General features: G+C 44.3%; 1 long non-coding RNA gene across 2 annotated transcripts; it reads right to left on the reverse strand.

The window, feature by feature from the left end:
* Nucleotides 1-1,894: 1,894 nt before the first annotated feature.
* LOC144175085 (uncharacterized) lies at nt 1,895-8,469 on the reverse strand. Of its 2 annotated transcripts, XR_013323608.1 has the most exons (4): nt 8,244-8,469; nt 6,187-6,567; nt 5,621-5,687; nt 1,895-3,993 (listed from the first exon to the last, which is right to left on the reverse strand). It is a non-coding gene; the product is annotated as an uncharacterized LOC144175085 (long non-coding RNA). The 2 variants fall into 2 exon arrangements; XR_013323607.1 differs by having other exon boundaries at nt 5,621-6,567.
* Between the last annotated feature and the right edge of the window lie 358 nt (nt 8,470-8,827).

The raw sequence follows: 8,827 nt of genomic DNA on the forward strand, positions 1-8,827 counted from the left end.
TATCTACCAGAACATCCACTTGCGGTTTATTGTCATCTTCTGACTCGCTATGGTAGCCCTGGTTGCAGGAATAACTTGCGATGCACTAGAATTGTGCCCAGCAAGCTTTCGCACGGCGAAAAGAGTGCTGCCTAACATTTTCAAAAAGGCACCATATCAAACCTTTTGGAGACTGCCAGAATAGACAGTTGCAGTAAGAAGCAACACTAGACCTCCAAAAATAGCCTCATACTAACAAAACTGGCCAGTGAACAGCTGGCAGTGTTCAAGGCTGATTGGAAATCTCTACTTGTCTGAACTGATATCCGATGACTTGGTGTTATTTTTTGAGTTTCAGCTGGAGCTGTTATCGCAAAAGTAGGGCATGAGTGAAGCGATATCACAAAAGGCGTTCTTTTTTCGAGGAATAGTAGAGGGCGACGGGGGTGCTATGGCAAATCGGCTTGAAGTTGGGTAACTGTGTAGTAACACGAAATATTACCGTATTTATTCGAATCTAGGCCGGCCCCGATTCTAAGCCGACCCCCGAAAGTCCGAAGGCGCGAAAAAAAAAAAAAAAACTTACCTCGAATGTAGGCCGAACAAAAAGGCAGGGTCAGCGTTCACAAAAAGAAAACACGTTTATTGAACATGAAGATGCGGTGCTGGAACTCAATCAGTTTCTCTTCAAAATCACCGGGCAACTTCTGGGCGATCGTTGGAGGACGCAAAATCCTCTCCCGTTGCGTCCTCCAACGACGGACATTTTTTTCATCCACGCCGAAGTCCCGCCCGGCTTGAACGTTCGACGATAACTCCGCAGCTAAAACAACTTTTCTTTTAAAAGCGGCACTATAATGGCACCGCTTCTTTTTGCGCTATCAAAACCAAACGCCACACCGCACGCAGGCCACTGTCCCACAGAACAGGGTCCGCAAAATTCAAAATGGCGGCCTATGGCCCTTAAGTGGCTACTGGCTCGTCTAGTAATGGCTACAATACTTTCTTTTCTGGGTGGCGCTAGCTGCGCGCCACTTTACTTGGAAATTGGCGCGTATTTCAAAATCCTCGAATCTAAGCCGACCCTGGAGTTTGATATATCAGTATTTCAAAAAAACTATCGGCTTAGATTCGAATAAATACGGTAGGTTTGCAACACACAAACAGAATGAAAACTGCTGGAAAGTGGCTGAAAATGCCAGGTTTACTTGATACACATGCGGGGAACCTTCAGAAATAAGCTTTCACAAAATAAAGCGACCCTTTCTTTGAACCGAAGCTCAGTAGTGGAAAGCTGGTGTCATTTCCAGGTAATTATCATCTGTCACTGCCATCGGATTGCAAAACTGGCAAAATGATTTGGTATTTGGCTTGCTGGAAGACTTTTGATCAAGAAAATTCCATGGTAATGCAGCATGACCACGAGTCGCATGCTTTTTTATCAAGCGCAGCAGCAACGCTCCCTTCTCAGAAAACATACACACCTCACCTTGCAAAAAACTGCCATATAAAATCGGCAATATAAAGCACCGATCACCGATGATCAATGCTGTATATTCCTGATATCCATGTTGTCATTTCTCTTGCAACTAACGCATCCCACTGGTTAGTCTAGGCACTGCAGTTTTAGAATCAGTTCTAATTTTCCTGCTCTGGCTACACTGAAATTTCTGACGGTGTTTTTGAGGGTTGCGCAGCATGTGTTGTTTCGATAGGTGCCATGGCTGCTGCGCTATACAAAAAAGGATGTCACTTGTGGTTACGCTGCATTAACATTAGATTTTTTGATCAAATGGCTCACAGAAGTCAAGTATCAAATGATGTCGTCAGCTCTGCAATCCGTCTGCGTTTAAAGGTGAGAACTAGCAGAAAATGACACCAGGTATGCACTAGTGAGCTTTGGTTTACAGGACGGGTAGCTTTTTTTCAGTCAAAGTATTCGTGGATGTCTCCGCATGTCTGACAAGTGCACTTAGCATTTTCAGCCCTTTTCCTGTCATTTGTTTCATTTCTGCATTGCGCAATTTATATTTGGCACTACTAGACAGAGAACTTCAACCCGATTTGCCTTAACGCCTTCGTTGCCCACTACTTTTCCTAAAAAAAAGCATGCCGTTTGTGATTTCACTTCACCCATGCCTTACTTGTGCAATAAGAGTTCCAGTTGAAAGTCAATTGATAACCTCAAGTCATCAGACATCAGTTAAGGCAAAGAGAGAGAGCTTAAAATTGGCTTCAGTTTTGATTCTGTACGAGGATATTTTCGGAGGTCTAGAGTTGCTCCTCAGTAGAACTACATATTCTGACAGAGTCCGCCACAAGTTTGGTATTGTTTGTTTTCTAAAATGTTAGGTAGGGTGCAATGCAGGAGGCTCATAGAGCTGAACGCCTTTTTCATTTGTCACGCAACAGTTACTCGGGGATAGCTAGCTGGGCACTGTTCCAGTGCATCGCACCTCATTCCTGAAAGCAGGGTTAGAAAAGTGAGCCAGAAGATTATAACAACCAGCAAGTGAAAGCTTCAACAGGTGCATGATAGTAAACTGACAGTGACCGAGTTTTGTTTTCAGCCCCCAGCAGTTTTTGTCCTATCCCGAATTTTTACCTGACCATTAATGCGATGTCAACCATTGACAAGATGTTTCTACATCATGTGGGGACAAATTAGTGCCTCTAATAATGCCAAACCACCCGATTTTTTTCAGTAAACTATCCGAAATTGCATATTTTGAAACAGAGGTAGGGCTTCACTGCAGAACGAGGGCACCACACATGGTAACATGTTTTTCATATCTGACAAATTGTACTGGGCAACTAAACTTTTTTCCAAGATGTGTTTTTTATGTTTGCCAAAAATTATACTCCAAACTTTTTAAACTATTTGCGAACTGATATACGCAACTTATCCATATTTGCAACGTTTGGCCAAAAACTGATTTTGTTAATTTGCGAATCTGCTCTTGTTGGAAAGGGCATCGAATAATCTGCATTTTGAGCTGATGCAGAATGTGCCTAATCAATATGTTTACACAAAAATGTTTTGTTAGACCCCAAAAATTGGTAGACTTTCTGCGATAAAAAGAAAGTTACCGCCCTGTCTGCGTGCCATATTCCGAAGTCTATTCTTAGCAGATATCAGCGTCAACGCCAGAAGTAGTGTACTTAGCGAGCATCACAATGCATACGGCAGCTTCTGGATTTTCAGGCCGTCTCAAGCGTTTTGATGTTCGGGACAGGTTTTAGTAGTAGGAAGCATCGCTTCGTTCACAGAAAAAGAATTACCTTCAAACTCTAGCTTTAATCAGCTGTCATGAGACAAATTCAACCAAGCTATTTTTCTTGGAAAACTGTTACTAAAGACAACTGTTTTTCTAGTGGCTCATTTTATTCATGACTACGTTGGCTGAAGTTGTTGAAATTGCAACTGTGTGAGAGCTTTTTACGAGTTGAATATGGGAGCGTTAACCTAATTGCTTGTAGTATTAGCATGACTAGGCCGATCTGGAAGACCATTTCTTGAGAAACGAGCGTTATCACTGCCAAAATAGCTTAAAAATACAAAACCCACCCACATATCAAGATATTCATTGATGCCAGGGTCCGTAGGGGAAATTTAGGAGGTGTGTCACGGTGTCACAGTGGTGGCGTGGTTATCAAACCAGGTAGTTGTTTTGAAGGTTGGTAGCTAGTAGCTCAAAATATGCCTTTTTTGTCTGCTTCTTCGAGGTTTTTTTTTTTTCGAAGATTATTCGGAGCGAGATTATAGAGAAATCGATAGATGATTTTTGAAGACTGGGAACGATTCCAAGAAATTTAAGCAATTTCGCTGACACAACCGTTTTTCTAAAAATTCTAAAACCACACAAAGAAGCAACACTCAGTTTTTCCAAAGCTCCTGCGAAGTGATTTCATTAAAAGTAATTACTGCTGTACTTACCAGTGCTTCTCTGAAGGCTTCGACACCACTTTCATTCAGCAAAACAGGCCGCAGGACAGTGTCCACCCCTCTTGCATCTAATGATAAAAAAAATACATATCACTGTGACATGGAAATTAATAAGATGTGGGGGACCAACAAAAGAGTATAGAGGAGGCCATAAGGAAAAATATCCACAGGGCTCCAGCTTAACAAATGCAATGTGGTAATTGCTACGTTCCTCATATTTTCACGGTGCATTAACAATTGCTTTATTATCAGGGTCTCTACTTCCACACTACTTTCATTTAGCAGTATTAGAAGTGGAACTGGATTACAAGTTTGTGAAAAACGCGGAATTGCTGTAAACACACAGATGACAACGTCAGCACTGTTTCTGCAGCAAGCAAGCAATAACACATGCAGTAAAGGGTCCATAAAGACTGAATACAGCTTTGTTTAGTTTGAAAGAACTAGCTTTTCAGTACTCACTCGGCTCCCTTCCAAGCCGGAAATACATTAGTCAGAAATACGCAAGCAACACAGAATATTTTCAAATTTCTCACTGAGGCTTTGGCATGAGAGACGCAATATGGGCTAGCACTAAAAAATGTCGACAGACAAGAGTCTTCTGCCGGCCCTGCTACATTACAGTGGCGTTTCTCCACCACGTCCTCTTAGGTGTTTTCCTAGCATTTTCTGGGCATGTGTTCGCTTCTAAACTTCACTTCACATCAGACTACTGCCCTGGTCAATGAAGGGAGGAAAACTGCTTCTTCCTGTGTTGTGGTCCACAAAAATGATTAAACATATCAGATGTGCAATATACATAGCAAAAGTTGCCGCAAGTGAAGACAGAAGCCGCACCGCACATAGTGAACTCCGTCTGGAACAACTTGTATCTAGCCTGATAATTTTACTTAGATTTTGTTTCGACAGTAGGCCATATTTGGCCCCTCGCACCAATTTGAGCCCTCCGGGAAGGGGAAGGCATTGTTGCACTGTTCCCTTCAAGTTTCCGTTCTTCTATTGCTCCCTTTGTCAATTTCTGCTCTTAAGGCTGACCAGCCCTCCTTTTCTTCTGTCCCCCATTTTACCCTCTCCCAGTCTCCTTTGCCTTTGTGCTATCGAGAATAACTGGTTTGCATGTTTTCATTTATGTTGGTTACATTGCTCACAAAACCGGAGGGTGGAAAAAAAACTTTTCCGAACTAGTGTTTGCCGTGCTCAGCATTATTTTAGTGTAACATTGCCTTGAGGAAGCTTTGTCCACTGATCAAATCTGTCTGAATATTCAAATCCTCGTTAGGGTTTCTACAGCTGTTGTATGAAGGTTTCGACGTATTGATAGTATTTCAGGATTCCTTCACCTGCTTTTCTCAACGGAATTGGCGGTGGCCAATTTTTGGGCCAGAACGTTTCGCGTGGAATGACCCATTAGTATTATGAAGCTTTGGTTTTTTTATGTGAAGCCTTTGGTGCGTAAACGAAAAGCACAAAACTGACACAACCTCTCTGGGAATAAAAAAGAAGTGACACCAAGGTTCAATTTTTAGCAATTTTCACAGCATTTTAACATCCAAAGATGCCTTCGTGCAATAACAGTAGGCAACCGTTATTTGGAATTAATTTGAAATCAACAATATTTATGCGATCTCTAGGAGAGCAAATGGTGGTTATGAGCTGAACTGAAAGAACTAAGATAGAGACAAGTGTAATACAAACCTCCAAAAAGGCAAAGACCCCGTGAGCATGGACATCCACAGGACTTGAGGATTAAGAGCAGCCATACCTGATAGAGCCAAAGGTCAAGGCAAAAAGTAAGGGCAGGAGCAGTTGCAACAAATGACAATTTTACACAGACGTCAACCGCACAAGCAATTCGAAGTCTCAAGGGCCAGTCCAAAGCAGGCACAAGCAAATTTTATATCCCCTGAAACCTACTACAAACCCGCATAACCTCACACAGCCATGTCGATGAAAATCTGCAGCCCCGCAAGATTTTACCTGCTGTTATGACATGTTTCAAATGCTGGGTCTTTCCATGCCAAACAGCCAAGTGTATGGTGCTTGACACTCTAACCTTTCGGGAAAAATTAATTGTTGATGCGAAGGTTCTCTTGGCCTTGCAGGAGTGTGACACGTTCACACGGAACTCGGGAGAAAGGGAACAGAATGAGTTACAATGGCGAACGGTGAAAGGGAAACTTAGCACCAAACAAGGACACAAGGGTCAATGTGCAGCCCCCGAAATCCAGTACAAGCGAAGAGAAAAACGGAAATGCTCTCACCAACACGAGAAGCACCATTCAGCGATGTGTGCCGCGGGTCATCGTTGGTCCAGGTTGCAGCAGAGCATTGGCCCCCGAATGCATGTACTGCTCGGACAAAGCAGCACAGGCAGCACCCCGGCCCTGCGTGGCAGGTGTGGTGATCCATCCTGGGCCGTGGCCACCAACCGCGGCCAGGTGTAGAACCGAGCCCGGTTGTCTGCAAGCCAACTCGCTCGTCTGGAACCTCTGGTACACAGAATCCGCAGGCCCATCTCCAGTCCTGGTTAGCTCACCAGCTTCAGAGTCCTCTGGTTCCACGATCGGCCTCCACCCAAACCTTGTTCCTTGCTTGAGCACCTCCTCCTTAATTAATGTAGACAAGCTGATGTGTTTATGGCTCTGTAATACAGTACATACGAAATATAACGAGAGGGAAGATGAAGACTTGGTTGCTGGCTAGTTGATTTATGGCGCACAAAGACTGCGCAAAAGATGAGGGTGACAGGAAGAGCGCTGAAGCATGTCTACTTGTGCAACACTGGTCTGCACGCTGGAGTAATGCCCAAGTGACAACATGTCTGGCAGACAATAATGATGCAAACAGGCAACTCACTAATACAGAAAGTACACTCTGAGTGTGTGATCAGGACATGTAATATTTTGCACAGCTTTATGTCGGGCTAGTTGGTGTAAGCTTTTGAAGGTAAGTTGCTCTTGTTACGATCACAGAGACGGGCACAAGAAAAACGCACGCTTTCACGAGAAGATGGCGCCGTCTACTCGTGAAATTGTACGTAGTTTTCTTGTGTCCGTCTATGTGATCATAAAAAGCACAACCTACCTTCAAAAGAATATTTAGCATGCTCCAGGCTTCTTTTGATGCCATTATTAAAGGATTCATTTTGCATTGGGGCCTATTTTCTTTACCTGCAAATATCGCGCGAACGTGACAATACAAGCCAATATGCCATTCATAATGGCTTTTCCCCATAAAAAGGACACTAAACGGTCCCAACAAGTTTGCCTATACGGGCAGACCAGTGTTAACAATGACGCTGCACCAAAGGGTTCAAAACGATTTACACCCCCCATGTACTGTTTTTTTTTGTAGTTCGGTTTGTTATTTCACGAAACGTCAAAGAAGAAAACTACAGAATAAAAAGGGAACACTTGACACACTTTTGAATAGCCTGCCATTGCAAACTAGCGCCGTGTATTACAGAATTGTACCGCTCCGCCCAACAGTCAAATGGTTTTCTGCGACCGATGGTGCAAAAAGCAGCCGTTAGACAGCGAACACAACAGTAGCGCTAGAGACAAGCTTGACGAGGGCTAATGGACGAGGGCAAAAGGAGGGTGTGCTGAAGAATACGGACGGCATGAACAAGTTAGAACAGGCGCCTCGTAGGCGCTGTAAAATACCCCTCCTCCCCACACACACATACCCCGAGACTTAATTCCCTGCGGGGCCACATGTCCGCCTTTCACCTCCAATTTCCACGTATATGAATTCTGTGCCCCTGTGAACTCTACGTGAACTCAAAGACGGGCTTCGTCATTAGCTCGTGAAGCTTGGCAACGTCAGGCGTTGTGGAACTGCCGTACTCGCTCGCTGGCGCGCGGCCCGAACTCTCTCTCCGTATCCTGCATTTGCATACTATTTTCTCCCCCTTGCACATTGCAAATTCTCATCTGTTTAACTACATTTCCTGCGTCCTCACCTCTTGCCAACTTTTTTTTTTTCCCGACAACGCCGCCAACACACGGTCAACGCGTACGCTGTAGGGGCGCGTTGGCGAGCGAGTGCGGCCACAGAACAGGGAGTACGGCAGTTCAACGACGCATATCGCGGCCCGCAGACCGCGAGCATCCGCGAGGAAGGACGGTCGCGGCGGCGGCAGCCGGTCTCGCGAGCGCGATAGCTTCGAAGCGCACTTCACGGAATTAACAGTCTCAAATAGGGAGGAGGGGGCGAAGGAGAGATTTCACAGCATATGCAACTTTTTCGGCATGTGTCCGGAAAGCTAACCGAGACAACTATTTCACTTGGTATTATTAGCAGGGACAGTACTCACGTGAAAAAACACGATGACACAGCCTTTGTTCCGGCTTCGCATTCAACCGTAGCACGCCGTCGACTTGCCGAACTGAAGAACTCTAGTAGACGATTTCAGGCGGTGCGCAATGAATTCCGCACAGCAAATTTCATACCGGTGTCACGCCGTTTCCATCCCGCAGCGGTTTTGATACGCGAATTCGACAAAAATGCGTCAACTCGCCCCGCTGCCTTCGCTATGGTGTCCCTTCGCGCCACTCACTGGCTTACTCCACTTGGCTCGCAGTGGATTCTATTGATTCGCGTTGTCTAAAATATTTGCATTTGTATTCTTGTTATTGAGTTTTAAAGCAAACGCTAGACAAAAGAAATCTGGTTCTGGCAGAAACTTTTTATATATGTACGTTTTACGTAATGTACACAAGTTTTTATAAAACGAACGCAAATCAGTCACGTGACTACTTGGCGGCTTTTTTAAACGCACTGAAAGAGGCGACGCTCGCACACAGGTTCAAATATATAATAATTGTGGGAAACATGCATTAATCATTTAAATAAAAAGATTGTCGCAATATGAAGTAGTTTTTATTGAATAAAAGCAAC

The sequence above is a fragment of the Haemaphysalis longicornis genome, unplaced genomic scaffold, assembly GCF_048455015.1.
Source record: "Haemaphysalis longicornis isolate Haplotype H1 unplaced genomic scaffold, Haemaphysalis longicornis Haplotype H1 scaffold_1, whole genome shotgun sequence".
Lineage (NCBI taxonomy): Eukaryota > Metazoa > Arthropoda > Arachnida > Ixodida > Ixodidae > Haemaphysalis > Haemaphysalis longicornis.